Below are 21,965 nucleotides of genomic sequence, written 5' to 3'. Positions count from 1 at the left end.
ACTTCGCGTGGGGTCGGCCTAGGGACTGGGCACAGGGGCGCGGGGAGAGATCTGGGACCCGGATGGGACCAGGGTCGCCTTGTTGTGGCGCGGGTGGGCGGGGCGAGATCTGGGCCCGGGGCCGGTCGGAACGCAGGTGGGCGGGGTGAAATCTGAGGCAGTGGCCGGGCCGGGGCTCGGGCTCAGGTGGGCGGGGCGGGGGCTGCGACCGGGGCGGGTCGGAACGCAGATGGGCGTGGCCGAGGGGCGGGGCGCCCCGCAGGTGGGCGGGGTGAAACCTGAGGCAGGGGCGGGGCCGGGGCTACGGCGCAGGCGGGCGGGGCGGGGGCTGCGACCGGGGCAGGGCCGGGACGCAGGTGGGCGGGGTCGGGGTGGGACCCGGGCGGGGCCGGGGCGGGGCGCAGGTGGGCGGGGCGGAGGCGGGAGGCGGGGCGGCCCCGGAAGCTGGAGAAAAGTTGCAGGGATCCGAGCGCCAGCAGCTGCTGGAGCTGGAGCCGCTGGAGCGAGGACCACCCCGCAGGTACAGAGCGGGCGGCGAAAACTTGGGGTCTGAGGGAGCGCTCCAGGCCCACCTCCCGGGGATGTGCGCGGCGCGGTGCCTGGCGCTGGCGCGCTGCTGGGCACAGATGAAGCTGGAGCGGGCGTCTGTCGTGCGGCCCTGCGGCGGGCGGGGCAGCCCCAATTTGGGGTTTGTTGGGGAACTCTGGCGGGGGCGCTGATGCCACCAGCAGTGCCTCTGCGGGGCTCAGGGCGGCCCTTCCCCTGGATGGGGACAGGGGTTTGGGACAAATTAGTCCGTTCCAGGATCTTCAGAAGCCTTACCCGGAACCTTGGGAAGCACCTGGAACCAGACCAGCTTCTGTTCCCAGAAGTGAGGAGGGGGCATGACTAAGGGGAAGTGTTTACTGTCCCCCCCCAAACGGTTTCCATGGGGTCTACCCCCACTCCACACCGACCACATTGTGGCACTTAGGCTCCAGGAAGTGGGGCAAGTTACGTGAACCTCCGTCCGCAAAACACAGGATCACATCCTGACCCCCGCATTCGTACCGCAGCTCGTCACACTGGGACTGGGGAGCCCCCGCGGATCGCGGGTTTTTGCATCTGTTCCCTCCACGCCAGGTCCTAGAGCTGAGCTTGGACCACCGAAGAAGGCGCGCTCACAAGGCAGCTCACAGCTAACTCTGGCTTGGCAGAAATCTGGGACCCAATCCCCGACACCCCAGATTGAGTCCGATGTGATTCGGGGGTGTCTTGCAGTACAGATGGTCGCGCTCAGAGACGCTGGGGTCTGGGGCGAGCAGGTGTGAGTCTACCTTACAGGACTGGGCTTCCAGAAGTCCCATACCTGAGGCTGTCCCGTCCTCCACGGAGGGAATGAGCCTTTTGGAGTTGAGGGGATTTTAGGGGCACGTTGGGCACATAGCAAGGGCCTGGAGCTTTCCAGAGATCAGCTGGCATTATGAGTCTTGCTATTTTTATTCTGCGCACGTGGGGCCAGGGTCACTGCCCCCGCCTGGCGGGAGGGGCGGGGAGAGGTGGTCTCTCAGCCTCAGGAGCAGCTGGCTGCACTCTGCCCTTTCCTCGCACAGGTGCCAGTGGTCTGGGGGCGGGCAGCAGTGAGGTCTCACCTCCTCAAGGATGGTGCCTGCTCCTACAGCTTATGCCAGGGTCCTGGGGTGCACACCCAGGAGAAGAAAAAGCAACAATACCTCTTTCTTGCTGCCTCGCAGGGGTGAGGGTTTGCAGGACCTCATGGATTCAACTGTCCGCAAGGTGCACACATTTCTGTGTCTTGCTTGTGGGGCCATTGGTTCCACCCCCAGCCTCTGGACTCGGTTGTCAAAAGCCAAGTCCACCTTAGTGGAGATCATTTTTTCTCTTCTTCCTGAAACTGTTTAAGCTGGGCTAGAGCACTTGGTAGAACACTGGGACGTGTTGCCAACCGATGTTGAAAAGTTGCATTTGCTTCTCAGAAGTCTGCGTGCACAGCCCGGAATTCCAGAAAAATCCACCCTCCTTGCCAGGTTCCTTGACAGCTTCATACACTCAGTTCTCTCCAATAGTGTTCCCTAAAGCTTATAATCGTGCCCCTTGCCACAAACTCCAGAAAAAATACGGCCTCACATACGCAGAGGTGTGGTAGTGTGAAAGGGGGTTATCTTTCTGGTCTGTTTCATTTGAGTAATGTGTGTGCCTGGAGTGAGCCCAGCCCATCTCTCTCCTCCTCTGTTGGTTTTGATTATCAGTCTAGTCTTTAGAGACAAGATTTAGTGTGTGTGTCTGTGCGTGTGTATTTGTGCACACACATTCACTTGTGTATCTATGTTTTTTATTGTATAAAAAAGTTGCCTAAACTGAAGTTCGTCTAGAGATGGGTCAAAGAAACAGCGGTCTGGCACAACACTAGCAAAAAAACTGGTTATGCTGGATGTATTAAGAGTTGAAATTGTTTTGTCCTTAATGGGAGATTTAAGATACTTTTCGAGAGTAATTTTGATCCCCTACTTGCAGACTTTGGAAATTGAGCCCCACATCACATGAGAAGAACGGGCTTTAAAAGCTGTTTAAACAAAGTGCAGCTTATAATGCCTGGGTAACTTATCCTCTGTGAGGCAGGCTTCTCCATATACCTTACTATAAAAAAAAAAAAAATAAGTTGCCAGGGTCAGGTGCAAAACACATCTTTCATATCTACGACTCAAAAAAGCCATTGCACCACTGGGTCGACGCTTAGTGTGTAAAACCATCCTTATTTTGGAGATTCTTTCTTTATAACGGTCTTACACTCCCCTCCCACTCATACGTGCAAATAGCTCATCTTGTTCAAGGAGACTGTATAGAAAAAAGAAACACCTTTTGAGAGGTTCCATTTTAAGTCAGCGAGGAGGCCAGATCAGAGAAAGTACTTGCAGCGTTGGAAAAAAAACAGCCAAGTGCAGTTGTCACATGGGAGCAGGATAAAGAACCCGCGTGGAGTGCAAGTATTGGTAAATTCTCTCAGCTCACGGGACTATACACAATTTATTAAGAACCAAACATCCGGCATCCAGAAAGGCATATAACGAAAAGCGAAATTGTCCTTGTTGGTTTCTCCTTAATCCCAGCCTTGCTCCTAAAGGGGAGCCATTTTAAACCCTGTCGGTTTTGTTTTTTATTTCTTTCGGTGATTACCTCCTCGGAGGGCTATTGACTGACGTGACTGACGCTCAGTTCCTTTGTCAGTAAGTAGTCTCCCTTCTTCACTTCCAGCCTCCGGACTTAGTTTGCAGAGCAGCGTGCCACGCTGAAGGGGGAACACGGTTCCCAACTACCCTTGCAGCTCGCGGTGGTCACGTGACACGGATCTGCCCAATGGGATGCTAATGAAGGTCTGGAGGCGGGGCTTCTAGGGAAGACCAAGGCCCCGGATCCAAGATGGCAGCCCAGGAGAACTGGCACCCGGGTTCTTGGTGGCTCAGCTTCTCGCATGAGCATGAAGGTTCCAACCGAGAGCAAGCCTCCGTTGCCCGCGGGTCCCCTGCGGAGTCCCCGAATTAACTTCCGTGACCAACTCCCCGCCGACTTCAAGGTAACACTGGCAGACACGTAACACCCACTGCCAAATGTGGGGGAGAACGCGGAGAAACTGGATCCGTCCCGCATTGCTGGGCGGAATGTAAAATGGGAAAAGTCTGGGAAAAGTTGGCAGGTTCTTAAAAATTCAGATCCGTCTACCAGGCAGGCCAGCTACTGCAGTCCTGGGCGATGGGCGCAGATGCAAACTTACGCCCACACCCAGACCTGTCTGTGAATATTCACAGCAGCTTTATTGGCAGTCACCCCACCCCGGAAACAACCCGTGCGCGGTCTCTAACGGGTGAACGATTGATGGGTAGAACATTCCTACGGTGGGATGTGGGCTCTAGCTCTCTTTTGGAACCTCTGAACTTAATTTTTATTTTTATTTTAAGTGCATTTATTTATTTTGAGAGAATGCGTGTGCAAGCGGGGGAGGGACAGAGAGAGAGAGAGGGAGGGAGGGAGAGAATCCGAAGCAGTCTCCATGCTCAGCGTGGAGCCCAACGCAGGGCTCGATCTCACAAACCACGGGATCATGACCTGACCTGAAGCAAGATTGGGATGCTCAAACACGGAGCCATCCGGGCACCCTTGAACTTATTTTTATTTAAATCGGAGGTATCAGTACGAATCACTCTGGTGACAGATGGACAGATAGATAAATGGGTGGATGGTTGTGTGTGCACATAGATGCGTGGGTTGATATGCACCTGCACATTCCCCAGCTCATGGCTCGTAAGGAGGGCAGTGACAAGGCCTGCTCGTAGCCGGGCCTCACGAAGGCTCTGTCACGCTCTCCTCTAAGGACATGCCTCCCGCAGCAGAGTGGTGGAGGCAGTCTCAGAAAACGCTGGAGCAAATACAGCTTCATTTCTCATTCAGTATGTGGACAAGCAGCCGCGGCACCTATTAATGGAAAAAAGACTGATGGTGCGGTGGTGGGTTTTGAGATTAAACAGAGGGATGATGGCTTGTCCGGGCATGAAGCATTCTCTCAATACACGTCCCTGTGGCTTCATAACATGTTCCTAAATCCTGATGGAACATTTTGTGGTCAGCTGGTTCTGGGACAAAACGAGAACCTGCAACCTGATGTTTATGACTTTCCATATAAGCTCTCGGACAAAATTTGTCTTACATCATGCTTGAGGCAGAGCGAAACAGAAGTCTAAACCACCTCCAATTCCCAGGGGGATGGGCCACAGTCCTGAAGAAAGAGAACGCGCCTGACGCTTGTTGTAAATTGACCTCTGGGAGGTGTAATGAACCTGGCTATAGTTAAAGAAAAGTTTATGGAAGGTTCGTATTTCCTTGCGTTAACTTTTCTGCATATGAGACCCCCGGAGGATTTAAATGTTTACTTAGAAGATCCAATCTGAACCTTTTACCCTCAAATCTGGCTGGCTGTGTGTCCACTTACTTTAAATGGAGAACATTCTTATGCTGTGCCAGGGGTTTTAAGGAGTGTGGTCCAGCACTACATTTCACTGGGCTCAGCGCTAGGCTCCCTGGGTGTGCCTAAGCCCACTCTGTAGAGGGCGCTAGGAAATGTATGTGTGCACGTATCCATACACACACACACGTCTGTCTGTCTATCTTTTTTGAGAGAGAGAGAGAGGGAGAGACAGAGGCAGAGCACGAGCAGGGGAGGGGCAGAGAGAGAGGGAGACACAGAATCCCAGGCAGGCTCCAGGCTCCGAGCTGTCAGCACAGAGCGCGACGCGGGGCTTGAACTCGTGAACCGCGAGATCATGACCTGAGCTGAAGTCCGACGCTCAACCGACTGAGCCACCCAGGCGCCCCTACATCCTGACTTTGGAAAATGGTGTATGCATTTATTTTTAGGATATCTGAAGTTCTGAGTCAAAGCTACCCACGACGTCTGCTCAGGGGGGATGTGCCTTCCGTTTCATCTCTACCCCCTGCTCCCCCACCCCCTTCTTTTCCCACCTCTCCACACCACCCGAATCCCTTTCATTTCTGGTTTATCCTTCCTATGAGCATTTTGCACCACCGAGCAGATGCGTGTGCGGGAGTGTATTATAGACAGCATGTCCTGGAAATTACTCCCAATTCAGTTCCTCGTTCCTTCCCCTCTTCCTTTTAAATAGAGTTTGGTCTTTAGAGCAGTTTTAGGCTCATGGCCAAACTGAGTGGGAAGTACAGAGACTTCTCATACGCGCCAGCTCCTGACGGGCACAGCCTCCCCCAATTCCACCCCTCCACCCCCCATCCTCTGCTGTAGCTGCCTAGTACTTTGCTTGAGGATGTACCACAGGTTATTCCAGCACTCCCCTTTGTCTGGAGATTTTTCATGATCTCCGGTAATTTGCAGCTACAAACAGTGCCATAAGGAGTCAGCTTGTGTGCACGTATTTTTATATGTTTGGGGGAATATCTTCAGGTGGCTTCCTAGAAGTGGGGTCTCTGGGTCGAGACATCAGTGCATGAGCAGTTTACCTAAGACTTGCCACGTTTCCCTCCAGAAGGGCTGGGCCAGTCTCCCTTCACCATCCACATACGAGAGTGCCCGTTTCCCAACAGCCTCGCCAGCAACGTGTGTTCGCGTGCTTTGTAATTTTTGCCTGTTCGTTAGGTGAGAAATGGGATCTCCGTGTTGTTTTAATTTTCACCTAACTGTGAGTGCGTTTGGATACTTTTTTGCATGTTTAAGAGCCATTTTCCTATCTTTTCTTGTGAATTTTCTCCTCACACGTCACGTTCTATTTCAGTCTGAATTCGAGATATTTCAGTCTGAATTTGAGAAGCCCCAATTTCAGCAAGAATTGAATTTCTTTTTCAGTGACGTGTAATTAGGTTCAGGCTCAGTATTGGTATCTAACTCTTGACAGTGCCTTGAGAAACGTCCAGCAGTAGGGGTAATGCACTGTTTGGAGGGTGTGTGGTGTTGGGGGCTGGGCGCTGTTGTATTAGAATTGGGTTGATCGTGGTACTAAGAGAGTTTGAAGGAGGCCCTGGGAAAATTTATTCCTGGATCCCAGTAACAGCCCTTTCCCCTGTCACAGAGGCCGCTCAGGTCTGTGGGAGCTCGTGGGACGGGGCAGGGGGGCTAAGAGTGAGGACTGACTTTGGGCTCATGCGAGTGAATCCAAGTCACCTGCCGAAGCACGTGGGCTGAGGCCTGTTCTCTCTCCATTGGAAAGGAGAGGAACCAATGCAGGTTAGCCCTGAACCGAGACTCTCCTTGAGGTCCAGATCAGAGGGGCTGCGGGAGAACTTGGACATGATTGTCTCACTCTGTGACTCGGTGGAATTTAAGGTCGCGCCTGTGCACCGCCAGAACCACATGTGGATCCGGAAGCCACATCAGGCCGTGGAAGAACCGGCCCACGATGTTTTCATCATCAGAGATTAGAATCAATCCAGGCGCAGACATACCCACGGCGGCCCCTTGCTGGCCAGCCCCAGTTGCCCAAGGTCCCGGCTGCTGACTACATAAACCCCATCCAGTGCTGTGGGGTTTGTGCCCCTGTGTGCATAGTTCCTACAGGCTGCTAGAATATACTTTCCATCATACAGGTATCTCTGGCCATGTCTTATGTGCAAATCCGGGTTAGATTTTTCCTCCCTTCCTCTCTCCTTCCCTCCTCCCTTCACCCTTTTCTCCACTCTCTCTCTCCTCCCCACTTCTCTCTCTCTCTCTTTTTTTTTAAATTTTTTTTCAACGTTTATTTATTTTTGGGACAGAGAGAGAGACAGAGCATGAACGGGGGAGGGGCAGAGAGAGAGGGAGACACAGAATCGGAAACAGGCTCCAGGCTCTGAGCCATCAGCCCAGAGCCTGACGCGGGGCTCGAACTCCCGGACCGCGAGATCGTGACCTGAGCTGAAGTCGGACGCTTAACCGACTGCGCCACCCAGGCGCCCCAACTCTCTCTCTTTTTCTGATAAATAGTCCTGGCCCTCATGGAACTCACAGTCTCTATGGAAGGAGAGAGAAGGCCAATGCATACATTAACAGGTACTTTTCCCCAGGCCAAAGTGCAACTTTTGAGTAAATGAGTCTAGAAACAGCACTCCGTTTCAGTAGTTCTGTTTTCGGAATTAGAGAATGAAGTGAAGCAATACTAATGAGATCCCATAGAAGGCACCAGAACTGTCTTGCTGGGTGCCGCATTGGAGGAGACCGTCCGTCGGCATGATTTAGCCGAGCATCTACTATGGAGGCCTGTGTGGCGGGCTTCAAGGGACATAGACCCTCTGAGCGAGGGACTATCTCAATATGCACACTGCTGTTCAAGTCCCGGAGGAACAGGATGCAGACAGGAAATGACCTGAGAGAAGACAGAGGGCCGTGCAGTCCCGACGGCTACCCAGAGGAACCTTCCTGGAGGAGGAGGCTTGGCAGATGAGTAGGGCTGGCTTGATGCATGCAACCAGGTGAAGGTCCACTGCTTTTCATGGGGCATTCGGACATGGGGATGGGACATTCCAGTCCCTGGAATTTCAACTCCGTCCTGTTTCAGCATTTTGAAGACTTGGGACTGCTTTTCACCCCGCCCTATTACTTAATTCCTCACCCCAGCCCGTAGAAGTCCCTGTGGTTATGATCCCCATTTTCTGGATGAGCAAACAGAGGCTCAGAAAGGCGATGTGGCTTTCACAAGGGAGCCAAGCTAAGGAAGGCGAGTCTGAGCCGAGCCTTTTCATCCCCAGAATATGACTTCCCACCAGTCCGCCGTGCTCAGAGAGGCAATATCTCCAGGCACGTGAGTCGCAAACGAGAGGCAGACACACATTTCTGGATTCATACAGGGAAACACCAACCAGCCACGAGCATTAGTTGGTGCTGCGCGTTTTAACGTGGATAAGTCTTTAAAACTTAAAATGGAATAAGAGGGGCGCCTGGGTGGCTCAGTCGGTTGAGTGTCCGACTTCGGCTCAGGTCATGATCTTGTGGTTCACGGGTTCGAGCCCCACATCGGGCTCTGTGCTGACAGCTCGGAGCCTGGAGCCTGCTTCCGATTCTGTGTCTCCCTCTCTCTGACCCTCCCCCCATTCATGCTCTGTCTCTCTCTGTCTCAAAAATAAATAAATGTTAAAAAATTAAAAAAAAAAAAAAGAAAAAAAAATGGAATAAGAAACTTAAAAAGCAAGTTGCCAGGGCATGCCTAGAACAAGGCATCATTGTATGCAGCCTGAAACACGGAGCACGATCTCGTACATTTTTATGAACACGCAATTAGGCAGTGACAGTATGAAACAAAATATAAACGTGGAAATCGTACAAGCGTCGGGATAGCGGCTATCTCTGGGGAGGGCAGGAGGTGGGTGGGATGAGGTGGGGGTCCCCAGGAACTTCAGCACATCTGCGTCTTGTTTCCGAGCTGGGTGGGGCATGGGTGTTGTGTTTATACACCATATAGTATATGGTGTATAAAATGGCAATTAGGTGATGGGTTACAGTGGTCAGTCTGGTACATTTTTCTCTCAGAATTATTGTCTCTCTAAGTTTGCTTGTCTTTTGGGAAAAGGGGGGCATTTCCCTTGAGGGGAAACGAGACAAGAAGCTTTTCCTGAAGCGATCGGAGACATAGATGGTCTAACGCATGCTGTGGCTCAGCTTAGCATGTGATGCACGTTACCTGTTTGGTCCACTGACCCGAATCTTGCATCAGTGGCCCCCACCAGTGGCTAGGGCTTTCTCAGAGGCCGAAGAGTTGTTGTCGGCACCTGCTTCTGGTTCCGTGAGACTCAGGGTGTTGTATATAAGCGTGTTCACCGTTCCCAAGTCAAAGAATCAGAATCTGAACTAAATTCCCAGACAACTCCAAACGTAAAACCCAGGGAGAGCAACAGTACTGAGCCCAGGAATAGAGAGCGCCATTCATTCATTCCATGAGCTTTTCCTGTGCCTACAGTGTTCCAGGAATTCTAGATACTGGGGCTACGGCAGGAAGCAACAGAAATATCACGCTTGTCCTGGTAGAAACATTCGCTCCCTGAAGGGAAACATCCTGTGTTTCCAAAAAACAAGTAAGCACGCTTACAGCGATAGTGATTCCAAACATTACTTAAACCATTGCCAACATAAGAGCATACATTTGGAAAGTTTGATTTGCTTGCAACTGAACAGCAGCGCACATTAATTTTCATTCATGTATTAAATGCCGTTTATTGCGCACCTACTATGTGCCAGCTGCTGTCCTAAACACCGAGGATGCCGCTAAGATCCCAGAACTGCCTGTCATTGGTCTGATCTGAGCCAGAGGCTCACCCCTGAACCAATGACTATAACCCAGAGGATGGGATATTCTGATTGGCTATGCCCGGTCACATGTCCACCCCTGGAACCTTTGGGCTCCGTCCAAACCACACAGACCAAATCGAAACAGATTGGTTTCCCAGAAAGAAAACCGAGGGCTCTTCCATGGGGTTTCTCTCGATGCCCCTGTTGGTCACACAGGTGCCCGTGGCTGGGTGCATCTCCGCGGCTGACGGCCACAGTGCGCCGAGCTGAGGTTGAAGCCAGGGCGCTGTCTGCTGTCCCTGCTCCTGCCAGTCGAGGTGCATCTGATTGACGAGGACACCCGACACAGCCTCTGCTGCTGCCTTTGCCAACGTGAGCCGATCCATTCATGGGACTTCTTGTCGAGTAAGCAAAACATTGTTTTCTGCCTCAGTCTGCATTGCCGTTTGGTCGCAAAATTAGCGCCTGCAAACAGCAGAAGTTGTTTGGGAAGCTGGAAGTGGGTGAAAAGCCGCACCGGGTTAAAGTCAAGGTCTCTGCGCGGCTGCATTTCCTCTGGAGGCTCCAGAGAATTGCGTTTTGTCGCGCATTCGGGTTGTTTCTGACGGTGGCGGGCTGGGGCCCTGGCTCCCTTGCTGGCGGTCCCCTGAGGGTCGTGCCCAGCTTGCAGAGGAGGCCCTCGTTCCTGGGCCCGTGGTCCCCTTCCTCTCAAAGCAGCAATGGCAGGTGAGTCCCTGTCGTGCTTCCCGCCTCTCCCGCCATTACCCGTCTCCGGCCGACTCTCTTGCCGCCTTCTTGCACTTTTAAGGGCTCATGTGATGAGGGCCCCTGGGGATAGTCCAGAACAGGCTGCCTGTCTCCAGCCCCTGACCTTAGTGCCACGTGCAAGACTTCCTCTGCCAGGCAGGGTAACGGCCTCACAGGTCGCAGGGATTAGGTCACGGACATCGTGCGGGGCATTGCCGGTCACAGGGGCTAATCAGAGTGTTGAAGCACTGTGCGTGGCTAGGGTGAAGGGAAAATTGGGGTCCTCCGACCTCTGACCGGAGCTCCTGACCGTCCCCGTGCAGACGGATAGCCTGCTGCTAGCACAGCACGTGTGTGTCTGTCCCCTCCCCCCCCCAGGGGACAGAAGAAGCCCCCCCTGGCTCAGTGAGGCTGGTGGCCTAACTTCTCCCTGAGCTGCTTCCCACGGGTGTGAGTGGGGGCAGTGTGGCCTCCTGGCTAGGACCGTCTGGGCTGGGATCCCCAGCTCCCCTGGCTCCCCAGCTCTGGATGAGTCGCTAGTTGGGAACTCGGCCTTAGTTTCTTCTCCTGCCGTGTCTGGAGGCTCAGGCCTCCCACGGCGCAAGGCTCACTTCTAGGCCACAAGGGACCCAGCAGAACCAGGGCCGACCACGTCCTGCTCCCGAGGTGTCTGCACTGTAGCGGGAAAGTCGCTGCATAGGCGGTGCAGGATGTGAACCCTGGGAATAAGCGAGCGTTGTCAGCAGGACGTAGGTGGTGAGGAGAGCGCGTCAGAAATCGTGCTTTAGGAAGGAAGGCTTCGCGGAGACATCTGGACAAGGAGCAGGAGCCAGCCGCCGAGTCCGAGGGAGAGCAGTATGGGCGCATGAGGCCGACAGGTGTAAAGGCCCTGGGGCAGAGCAGTTGACAGGCCATCCGTGCGAGGGGGGATCTGAAGGAGCCTCGGAGCCCAGAGAGACACCCAGGAGCCCTGCCGAGCCACACGGGGCCACCTGTCTAACTCAAGTCTCCTCGCGTCAGAGATGCTGACAGAAGCCCGACCCTGTGCAAAGGCAGAAGTGTAGCTTGGGCTCTTTCTCGAGGGTCTAAAGGATCTCTCAGTTTTCCCTGTGGGGCTTTGCTCACTTGAGAGGTTTTTGTGTTTGCTTTTGTGTTTTACTTAGAGTAATAGTAACAACAAACCGACTTGTCTGCCAAGTAGAGCTATTCTATTTTTTTTTTTTTTTAGTAAAAAAACCTCATTACTAGGTAGCTGGTTCAGTTTAGCTATTCCACATTTTATAGTTGGATAGTTTCTTTGCCGTGACCCCATGCAGTAAGCAATTCTTTAAAAAAAAAAAAAAAATCCAAAGGGCCAGCTCCAAGCAGGCATACAGGGCACATTTTGCGATTTCACCGCAACCAGAGGCGTGTTGTGTGGGGATCTGCTTACAGTGGATCCCTTCTAAATGGGCTGTGCCTTTATCTCCAACAATTCCAGCTTAAAAATACTTGTAAAAATTTTTTTTTTAACGTTTTATTTATTTTTGAGACAGAGAGAGACAGAGCATGAACGGGGGAGGGGCAGAGAGAGAGGGAGACACAGAATCGGAAGCAGGCTCCAGGCTCTGAGCCATCAGCCCAGAGCCTGACGCGGAGCTTGAACTCACGGACTGCGAGATCGTGACCTGGCTGAAGTCGGACGCTTCACCGACTGAGCCACCCAGGCGCCCCATTCCAGCTTTAAAATACTTGTGTCGTGGGTTAGGTTGACTCCTGTTCACTGTCATTTAGACAGATGACTTCAGGGATCACTTCATAAGAGAAAGGAAGAAGAGAATGTATTTCATGCCATTATAATTTATAATCCCTAATTATAGAATGAGATACTTTAATTATGCAAAAGTGCGTGCGTTTTGATCCACGCGGTCTAGGTCCGTGCAGCTCTTTGCAAATGTTTATCACACCCTTCTCTTTGCTGCCTGCATTTTGTTCACAACGCCAGAACTTACTGTCTGAAAATGTGTCTGTCACTTTGATTACACGCTGCTTGCCGAGCGTTGCCGACTGGGGCTCTCCGCATCCCCAGCACAGAACTGGCAGCTTGTTAGAGCTCATTAAATATTTGTTGAATTGAATTACATTTGAAATACTACATTAAAAATCTTGCACCAACCTGCAGGGTCCTTAGCGGTGAGTTTTGTTCTTACCATGGCAATACATTTGCATTCATATTTAATAAATACATTGCAGCTTTCCCCTCTAAGTGGCAATAAAAACTTTTATGCAGTATTTGGCTCCACTGGGTTTAGCTGAAGGAGCTTTCTACCCGCCCTTGGGGTTGGGGCGTCAGGATCAATGTTAGGAGCTGTTTGTCTGGAGGAAAGAGAAGTTTCACTGAGCCAGCAAAGTGACCATTTTGAATTGCTTGGGATCTGATTTAATGCTGATTCGAGCATTTGCAATTTTGCTTGGGTATAAAGTAGAAAGGGCCAGTTCTTCTCTCTGCGAATTTGAGAAGGATTTGGTTTGGAATGGATGAGTCACGGTGGACTGCGAGGAAATCCAAACTCAGCACCCCCAAACTCAGGCTCTTCTCCGAAACCTCACCATCCTCTCCGACCTCCTCTTGCAACGTCCCTGCTCCTGCCGTCCAGCCACGTGGACTTCCGGGGGGTTCCGTGAATCTCCACGCTGGTTCCCATCTCAAGGTGGTTTGTGATCGTTCTGCCGTCTGCTGAGAGCGCTGTGTGCCTGGACCTCTGCGGACCTGGCTTCTCCTCCTCAGAGGGTTACAAGCCCCGACACCCCCCTCCCTTTTTTTTAAACATTTATTTATTTTTGAGACAGAGAGAGACAGAGCGTGAGCATGGGAGGGGCAGAGAGAGAGGGAGACACACAATCCCAAGCAGGCTCCAGGCTCCAAGCTGTCATCACAGAGCCCGACGCGGGGCTCAAACTCACAAACCGTGAGACCATGACCTGAGTCGAAGTCGGAAGCTTAACCGACTGAGCCACCCGGCCGCCCCTCGACACCCCCTTTCTTAAGAGCCCTGTTGTTCCAGGCCAAAGAGGCCCCATGCGAGGCAGTCTCTCCCATGACCCAGCTTCGTTTTCTGCACTGTATTTATTAGCCCGTGGGGTCATCTTATTGCTTATTTATTTAGCATCCGTGACCTTCACTAGAACATCAGCGTCATGCAGGCAGGGACCGTGCCTGAGTTCCTCAGCTTTACCCAGGACCAAGGACAGGGCTTACCATGTAAATATTTGTGGGACAAACACCCCTTCAGCTTTCAGAGCCAGCAGTGAACTCGTGTGCTGTGGGACCTTGTGGTAGGAAGTAATAACGTGGGATCTGACGAGCCCCATCAAACCTGAGATGCTGAGGTCAGGACTCCTATTCTGTGTCCCACCTGTAGGACTCTCCTGTTTTTCGTTTGTGCTCGTTTATCGCCAATGTGAAGATTTCAGGAGGGCAGATGTCGTGGTGGGACGGATCGGTTTGTGGTGCCTCCGCCTGACAGGTGGGTGACACAGGGGACCCCGCTCTGGACTTTGGGTTTCCTCATCAGGGACTTTCCTTTAGGATGTCTGCGGAAGAAATGGTTAGCAAGGAAAGAGAGGCGTATCCAGACCCTCTGACTCCCCGAGACTCATGTCTCTGGAATATCTTCTCCCTTAAAGTCTGACATCCCAGGATCCCTCAGTCCATTGGGGAAGACGGAGCAGATTAACATATGAGCCGTAGACCTGGTTCATCCAAACCGTCACGAAGGCACTTGAGGGCTGGGGACTCGTCCGTGATCACCTTCCTTGACTTTACAGCCTGTCTTCTGGTCCCACTCACCAGGGCTTAGATTTGGGGACATAACATGATTTCTTTGGGCCTCAGTTTCTACATCTTCCTACACGAAGGTTTGGTGGAACCAATTTAGAGATGCTAAAAGTGGGCCACTTCCCTCTTTCGGCAGAGTTTCCGGAGGACTGGGTGAAAGGTACGTGGCGGAGGGTGTGATGGGAACCTGAGCCAAACAGAGCCTCTTGCGAAGGGCTTTCCAACCCGGTGGATGTCAGAGTGCTGGTGACTGGCCTTTTGGGCCCAAAGGATGCCGCTCAGCCACGAAATGTTGTTGATCTAAAGCAGTGGTTCTCAGAGTGGGGCTCCAGGGAGCCCTGGGGTTCCTAAGACTCTTTACCCATCACCATTATTATCAGCAGCCGCATGTTACTTGCTTTCTCTTTTCTGGATTATTCATGTGTATACAGTGGAATTTCCCAGAAGCTGCATGATGTGTGGTACTGCAACAGACTGAATGCAGAAACTTGTGTGAGAATCCAATTGTCTTCTCCTGAGTCAGACATCAGAGATTTGCAAAAATGTGAAACTGTGCCCCTCTTGGCACAGATTTTTTTATTTAAAAAAAAAAAAAAAACAGTTATTTTCCATAAATATGTCACTTATGTTAACACCTCCTGGGTTTATTGTTGTTGTTGTTTTTTTTTTTTTTTTAAAATTTTTTTTTTTCAACGTTTTTATTTATTTTTGGGACAGAGAGAGACAGAGCATGAACGGGGGAGGGGCAGAGAGAGAGGGAGACACAGAATCGGAAACAGGCTCCAGGCTCTGAGTCATCAGCCCAGAGCCTGACGCGGGGCTCGAACTCAAGGACCGCGAGATCGTGACCTGGCTGAAGTCGGACGCTTAACCGACTGCGCCACCCAGGCGCCCCTGTTGTTGTTTTTTTAATGCGTTAATAGTTCTTTTTTAATTCTCAAAAAAAAAAAAAAAAAAAAAAACGGAAATCTGAAATAACTTCTTAAACTTGAACTCCACCGAGGCACACGGGAGTTTTCCAGTATTTGAGTTATTTTTAGGGTTGGTGGGGTGCACACCTCAGTTCACCTCCTCTCAACACAGGATTTTTCTTTCCTTGTCTAGAAACGGAAGGTAGCCGGTCGTGACGGGTAGCGGTAACCGGGGACTGCTTGTCATTTGTTGGTTCTGCGACTCTGACCTGCTTCTTGCCGGGATCCGGCCTGAAAGTGGGAGAGAGGGAGCCTCCGTCCCTAAGGACGTTCTTTGGGGCTTTCTTGCCCGGCTTCCTGATGCAACTGCTCCTGCAGACCCCTTCCCTTTCCTCTGGCTCGGCCTTACGGCCGCTTGCAGAATTTCCAGGTCTTAATTGGTCAACTCGTATACCTTCGTGCTGGCTGGCCAGCTCTAATTATGTGCTGGAATGGAGGGAAGAAAGGAGAACATTTGCGGCCTAATGAGAAATGAGACTGGGCAGATATTCCTAGCTCTGCTTACAGCGTAAATTCAATAACTCAATTTTGGTGCCTTTGTGCTGGAGGGAAAAAAAAAAGCCATAGGAGTTAGATTCCATTTTGCAGCTGGGCCGGATTGCACAGCTCAAGTCACAGGATCAGAAAAAGCATTTCCCTCGCCAAGCAGGCTAATGAAGCCCCTAATAGGATTTACTGACCAGAAGAACCACAGACCAAGAAACAGCAGCCAGGTTCTACTTACTTGCCATTTGTATGTAAATTTCACATATAACGGATGTCGTGTCAGAAATTTTATTGCAGTTGGAACAGAATATGGTGTGATATTTGAACTCAGATACAAAAAAAAAAGACAGCCTGTGTGTATATGTGCACGTGAAAACTCCCGCTCACTCTTGATTTCTGTAAGAAATTCAGTCTCCGATCCTGATTCTGTGATCACAGTGGTTGAGCTTGGCTAAAAATACAGCCATCGCCGAGAGGTTGGGATGTGGGGAATGAACTTTGAGTGGAGCGAAAACGGCCAAGTCTTGCCTAATTAATAGCTCTTGGAATGTGATGCCAATGTGTACTCTACCAGTGACGCCTCCAATGACTGTAAAAAGTGCTCTGTGCCCATTCCTTCACTGGATTATTTGTTTTTCGGGTGTGGAGTTTGGTGAGTGCTTTATGGATTTTGGATACTAGCCCTTTTGTCTCATATGTCATTTGCAAATATCTTTTCCCAGTCCGTCGGTTGCCTTTTAGTTTTGTTGATTGTTTCCTTTGCAGTGCAGAGGCTTTTTATCTTCATGAGGTCCCAATAGTTCATTTTTGTTTTTAATTCCCTTGCCTTTGGGGATGTGTCAAGTAAGAAATTGCTGCCGCTGAGGTCAGAGAGGTTTTTTTCCTGCTTTCTCCTCTAGGGTTTTGATGGTTTCCTGTCTCACATTCAGGTCCTTTATCCATTTTGAATTTATTTTTGTGAATGGTGTAAGAAACTGGTCTAGTTTCATTCTTCTGCATGTGGCTGTCCAGTTCTCCCAGCACCATTTGTTAAAGAGACTGTCTTTTTTCCACTGGATGTTCTTTCCTGCTTTGTCAAAGATTAGTTGGCCATACTTTTGTGGGTCCAGTTCTGGAGTCTCTGTTCCATTGGTCTGTGTGTCTTGTTTTGTGCCAATACCATGCTGTCTTGATGATTACAGCTCGCAAACTGGTGCAGCCATTCTGGAAAACAGTGTGGAGGTTCCTCAAAAAATTAAAAATAGACCTACCCTATGACCCAGCAATAGCACTGCTAGGAATTTACCCAAGGGATACAGGAGTGCTGATGCATAGGGGCACTTGTACCCCAATGTTTATAGCAGCACTCTCAACAATAGCCAAATTGTGGAAAGAGCCTAAATGTCCATCAACGGATGAATGGATAAAGAAATTATGGTTTATGTACACAATGGGGTACTACGTGGCAATGAGAAAGAATGAAATATGGCCCTTTGTAGCAACGTGGATGGAACTGGAGAGTGTGATGCTAAGTGAAATAAGCCATACAGAGAAAGACAGATACTGTATGTTTTCACTCTTATGTGGATCCTGAGAAACTTAACAGAAACCCATGGGGGAGGGGAAGGAAAAAAAAAAAAAGAGGTTAGAGTGGAAGAGAGCCAAAGCATAAGAGACTCTTAAAAACAGAACAAACTGAGGGTTGATGGGGGGGTGGGAAGGAGGGGAGGGTGGGTGATGGGCATGGAGGAGGGCACCTGTTGGGATGAGCACTGGGTGTTGTGTGGAAACCAGTTTGACAATAAATTTCATATTTAAAAAAAAAGTGCTCCGTGTGACTGAAGGACGGATATTTTTGGAGTTAAATATAGCTAGTCATAGATTAGAGAAACATTGTTCTTTGACTTTTGTTTTTTTTAATGCTGAAGAAAACGAACAGACATGATCAGGATTCAAGTACGCGGATGTCGATTGGTTAGTAATTACTTGCATAATTAACATCGGGGAATAAAGGAGCCGCAGGTGGCTGCTTTAAAAACTATACATCACTCGCTGTACCTCATGGTTAGTAGGTTTTGCTTGTTGTGGCTGAACTACTCGTAGTACTGTTGGAGGCAGAGGAAGGGAGATCCTGCCTCTCAGTGAGACCAGCATATAAATTAAAGCGCCTTCTTTGTAACTGTGTGTTTTTCAACTCTTCTCTCTCTACCAGTTACCAGATTGTGGATTGCCTTAGAATCAGTTTCAGCGGTACCGAGTGTGAGAGATATCGGATCTCCTTTTTAATTTCAGGTGATTAAATCTCGGGGCGTTGGGATATCTTAACCCAACACATACTGCTATCTGTTAGAGATGCTTTCACTGCAAGTAATAGGAAACTCAGGTAACTTAACCCACTTGAGACAGTGCTTTGTTTCGCTTGCTCAGCAAGATGTCCAGATCTAGGCAGCTGCTGGCATCAGTTTGGGTTTTCAGAAATAGTAGGCCCTCGTACCATATGATCGTCCCTGACTTTCCCTCGTGGTCACAGCATGGCTGCCTAATGCCAAGCATCACAGCCGTGTTCAAGGCAGGAAGTAGGGTGGAAGACGCTGAACCCAGCGATGCTGGTCTCTTTTATCAGGACAGTCAAGCGGTTCCAGAAGTCCCCATCTAATACCGGGTTGTGTCTCACTGGTCAGGGCTGTTCCACCCAGGCACCTGGAAAAGTGAACATTTACTTTCCCAACAGCCTGTGGGGCTCACTCCCTGGATGATCAAGTAAACTCTTACTGGCAGTATAGCTCCAGTTGCCAAGGGCTTACAGTAACAATCAAGATAAACATCCTTAATATTAGAGGAATTACGGAGTTTTGAGGGGAAGGGTGTTAAATAACCAATTAAGTGATTAAGTATTGAACTACAGTTTGCTATTAAATGCACACCGACACGAAAGAGGTAGGTCAGAGCTCTGTGGACCCATGGGAGTCCATGCTTCTTGGAGTCTAACCCTTGAGCTGGGTCTGAAAGGATAAACACCAGTACACCGAGTGAAGAGAAGGAAATGACTGTTTTCGGAAGGACAGTGTGGACAGAGCTGTGTGGCCAACCAGCGCCGAGGTCAAAGCACAGGCAAGGAGGGGCCTCCGTTCCCATAGGGCAGGAAGGCATCGAAGATGTTGACGTGACTGGTGACGGTGGCTGTCGCTCCTTCCCGTGAGACTCGCTTGTTGGCCACCGGTTCGGCAACGGGTATTTTCTGCCACCGACAGCTTTCCCGTCCTTACGTGATTTCGTACTTGAGGGGCTCGGCCAACAAGTGCATGTGCCAGGAGTGTCCTTCAGAGACCTAAATAGAAGGTCACGTGTGCAGCAGGCGTGTCTGTGCAGAGGGAGGGAGGTCACCGACATGTTTTGCCCAGTTGTGGGTATTTTATTTTTTGTAGTGAAGGCTACGAATACCGCCAAGCCTAAACTGTTTTCTCCTGAAGCCAACTCATAAGGATAGTGAACCTTATTAGGTTTCTCAGATGTAGAATGCCCGGGATGAAATGGCATGTTCTGTAGAGTCGTGTTTGCAGTATGGGGTATCTCAGACTTCTGCTTGGCTCGCTTCCCCCGTCATCCCTTCCCCGAGGTACGGGGACAGGCGTGGCTCAGCTACTGAGCAACCAGATAAAAAAAACAAAGGCTACAGACACTTTTTGCACGTTACCTCTACGTGCAAAGGAGAAAGATGTATGCACTCAGGCAATGAGGGGTTTTGCTCAGTCTCGATGAAATACGCCGTGAGTTGGAAAAAGGGGGGCTGGTGTCTGCCTTTGTCCTTATCAGCATCAGCAGGGAGGCAGGTCGACCCCAGAGCGGTGCCCAGAGGGCATTTTTTTTTTTTTAATTTTTTTTTCAACGTTTTTATTTATTTTTGGGACAGAGAGAGACAGAGCATGAACGGGGGAGGGGCAGAGAGAGAGGGAGACACAGAATCGGAAACAGGCTCCAGGCTCCGAGCCATCAGCCCAGAGCCTGATGCGAGCCTGACGCGGGGCTCGAACTCACGGACCGCGAGATCGTGACCTGGCTGAAGTCGGACGCTTAACCGACTGCGCCACCCAGGCGCCCCCCAGAGGGCATTTTGGTCACGTCCAGAGAATGCAGCCGTCCACGGCAACGACACGATGCTTGCCCCTGGTCCGGCTGGGAGGGACACCCGTCTGGGCTCTGGGACTTCTCAGCATCCTTTCCCCATCGTGGGCAAGTTCAAGACTCCCTGGACATCCCCAGTGCCCAGAACCCAGCACCCCAGACAACACGAGGCTTCACGGGGTTTGTAGGCAAAAGCCATTCCTGTCGCCAGCGGGGCACTGGACGGTCTGACTGGAGAGCTCTCACCCAGCATGGCCCGGACGGTGGTGGAACCCGGTACCCTGTGGCTCTGACCTGCACAGGGGACCCAGACGTGAACTGGTTTGACTTTTGTGCTGGTGAGGCCTAGGTGGTGAATTCACGCTGGCTCACGGTGGGTGGCACGGAGATGGCCGATGTCCTGTAGCAGATTGCTGATCATAATAACATAATCATAAATTTAGGAGTAGCAGTAAAAATCAGCGATGTGAACGTTGTTTTAGGATCAGGGCAAGACGTGAGCAGCCCGGGCTCTGAGCTCCCCTATGAGTCTGTTCCCAGTGGCAGGAGCCTCCAGCTACTTGGAATCGTCCTCAGGAAGTGAGCTTTGAAAACCTCGCACTGCTTTTCATTCAGCTTCAGTGCATTCAGCTCAGGTCTTGATCTCGCGGTCTGTGGGTTCGAGCCCCACGTCGGGCTCCGTGCCGACAGCTCGGAGCCTGGAGCCTGCTTCCGATTCTGTGTCTCCCTCTCTCTCTGCCCCTCCCCAGCTCATGCTCTCTCTCTCTCTCTTAAAAATAAATAAACATAAACAAATTCTAAATAAATAACAAAAGAAAGAAAACCTTACGCCGAGCAGGGGTGGGCCGTGTCTGGTTCCTCCTGAGGACTGTGTGCCCCCTCCTGCCCTCCTCCCAGTGTGGCCAGGACTGCTCGCTTCCTCCTGGGTCCCCTGGGCTTCCCCAACCCCCTCCACCTCGTGGGGACCCCTCCCCGTGTCCAGGTCCCATCCACACCTGCCCGGACACATCTGCCCCGTTTCCATTGCTCGCGGTCCCCGCAGCAGACAGCACCCTGGTTCCCAGCATGTCCGTGAAACAGAGAAGTAACACGCGCTTGGCAAAATGCACGTTAGAGCTCCTTCTGGGTGCTGGTAAATGCACCTTAGTTTTCAAAGGCAGAGCCATTCACTGCTCCCCTCCCCGTATCTCCCGGAGGAAAGGGGACATGTGAGGATCGCCTTTCACCAGTGACCAGCTCTCCTCTGATCGTACCTTTTTAGGAACAAAATGATTTTATGGATACGTCCAATTAGCATAATGAAGACAGTCGCTGGAGTAAAAACAACGGCGTGAGGACCTGTGGGAAGTCCCGGGGGAAACAAAGTAGCAGCACGTCCACAGCCCCTTTTAAGCCTCACCCATGGGGGCCATCACCCCACCACCCAGACGCAGGCGATCCCCCCGGGCGCTCATGCAGCAGGAGCCCGTATGTATGTGGTGATGAACGAGTGTGCGCTTGGGAAGCGGTGACTGTCTGCTGACTGGGTAACACGTGGCTCCGTCACTGGGCTTCCGGATTGTTCCATTACCGGCTGCACTGCTGCGGGAGGCTTTGATTCTCTGTGCCTTTTTATCCAGGAATGACCTAATTCTACTTAAGGCGGCGAAAGTTACTTGAGCTCATGGTTGCCATAAAGATTTCGACAACATTTTTCAAATTGGTTATTATTGTGCTCATGCTTTTCAGTGCAGATTTGAAGACTGCAATGGAGAAAATAGAAATGATTCATGAGGCATGTGCGAGACATGCATTTTATGTGCAAGGCCAGCGTGGCACCTGCTAGGCAGCAAACACTTATTTATTTTTGAGAGACAGAGACAGAGCACAAGCACAAGGGGGGCAGAGAGAGAGGGAGACACAGAATCCGGAGCAGGCTCCGGGCTCTGAGCTGTCGGCACAGAGCCCGACGTGGGGCTTGAACCCACGAGCTGTGAGATCATGACCTGAGCCAAAAGTCGGACACTTAACTGACTGAGCCACCCAGGTCCCCTCGATTGTAAATCTTTTTAAAAAAATTTTTTTAACATTT

At 51.1% G+C, this 21,965-nt stretch overlaps 1 long non-coding RNA gene across 1 annotated transcript in view; it reads left to right on the top strand.

The window, feature by feature from the left end:
- The first annotated feature begins 436 nt into the window (after positions 1 to 436).
- LOC147575246 (uncharacterized) overlaps positions 437 to 21,965 on the top strand; it is a 119,865-nt gene continuing 98,336 nt past the window's right edge. Inside the window, exons 1-2 of the long non-coding RNA XR_015242171.1 lie at positions 437 to 520; positions 3,253 to 3,571. This is a non-coding gene — a long non-coding RNA (uncharacterized LOC147575246). The remainder of the gene's footprint in view (positions 521 to 3,252; positions 3,572 to 21,965) is intronic.

This window comes from Puma concolor, chromosome D3 (genome assembly GCF_028749965.1).
Source record: "Puma concolor isolate L17-30 chromosome D3, mPumCon1.1.hap2, whole genome shotgun sequence".
NCBI lineage: Eukaryota > Metazoa > Chordata > Mammalia > Carnivora > Felidae > Puma > Puma concolor.
Note: the sequence above shows the minus strand (reverse complement) of the source record. Positions and strands in the feature narration are given on the sequence as shown.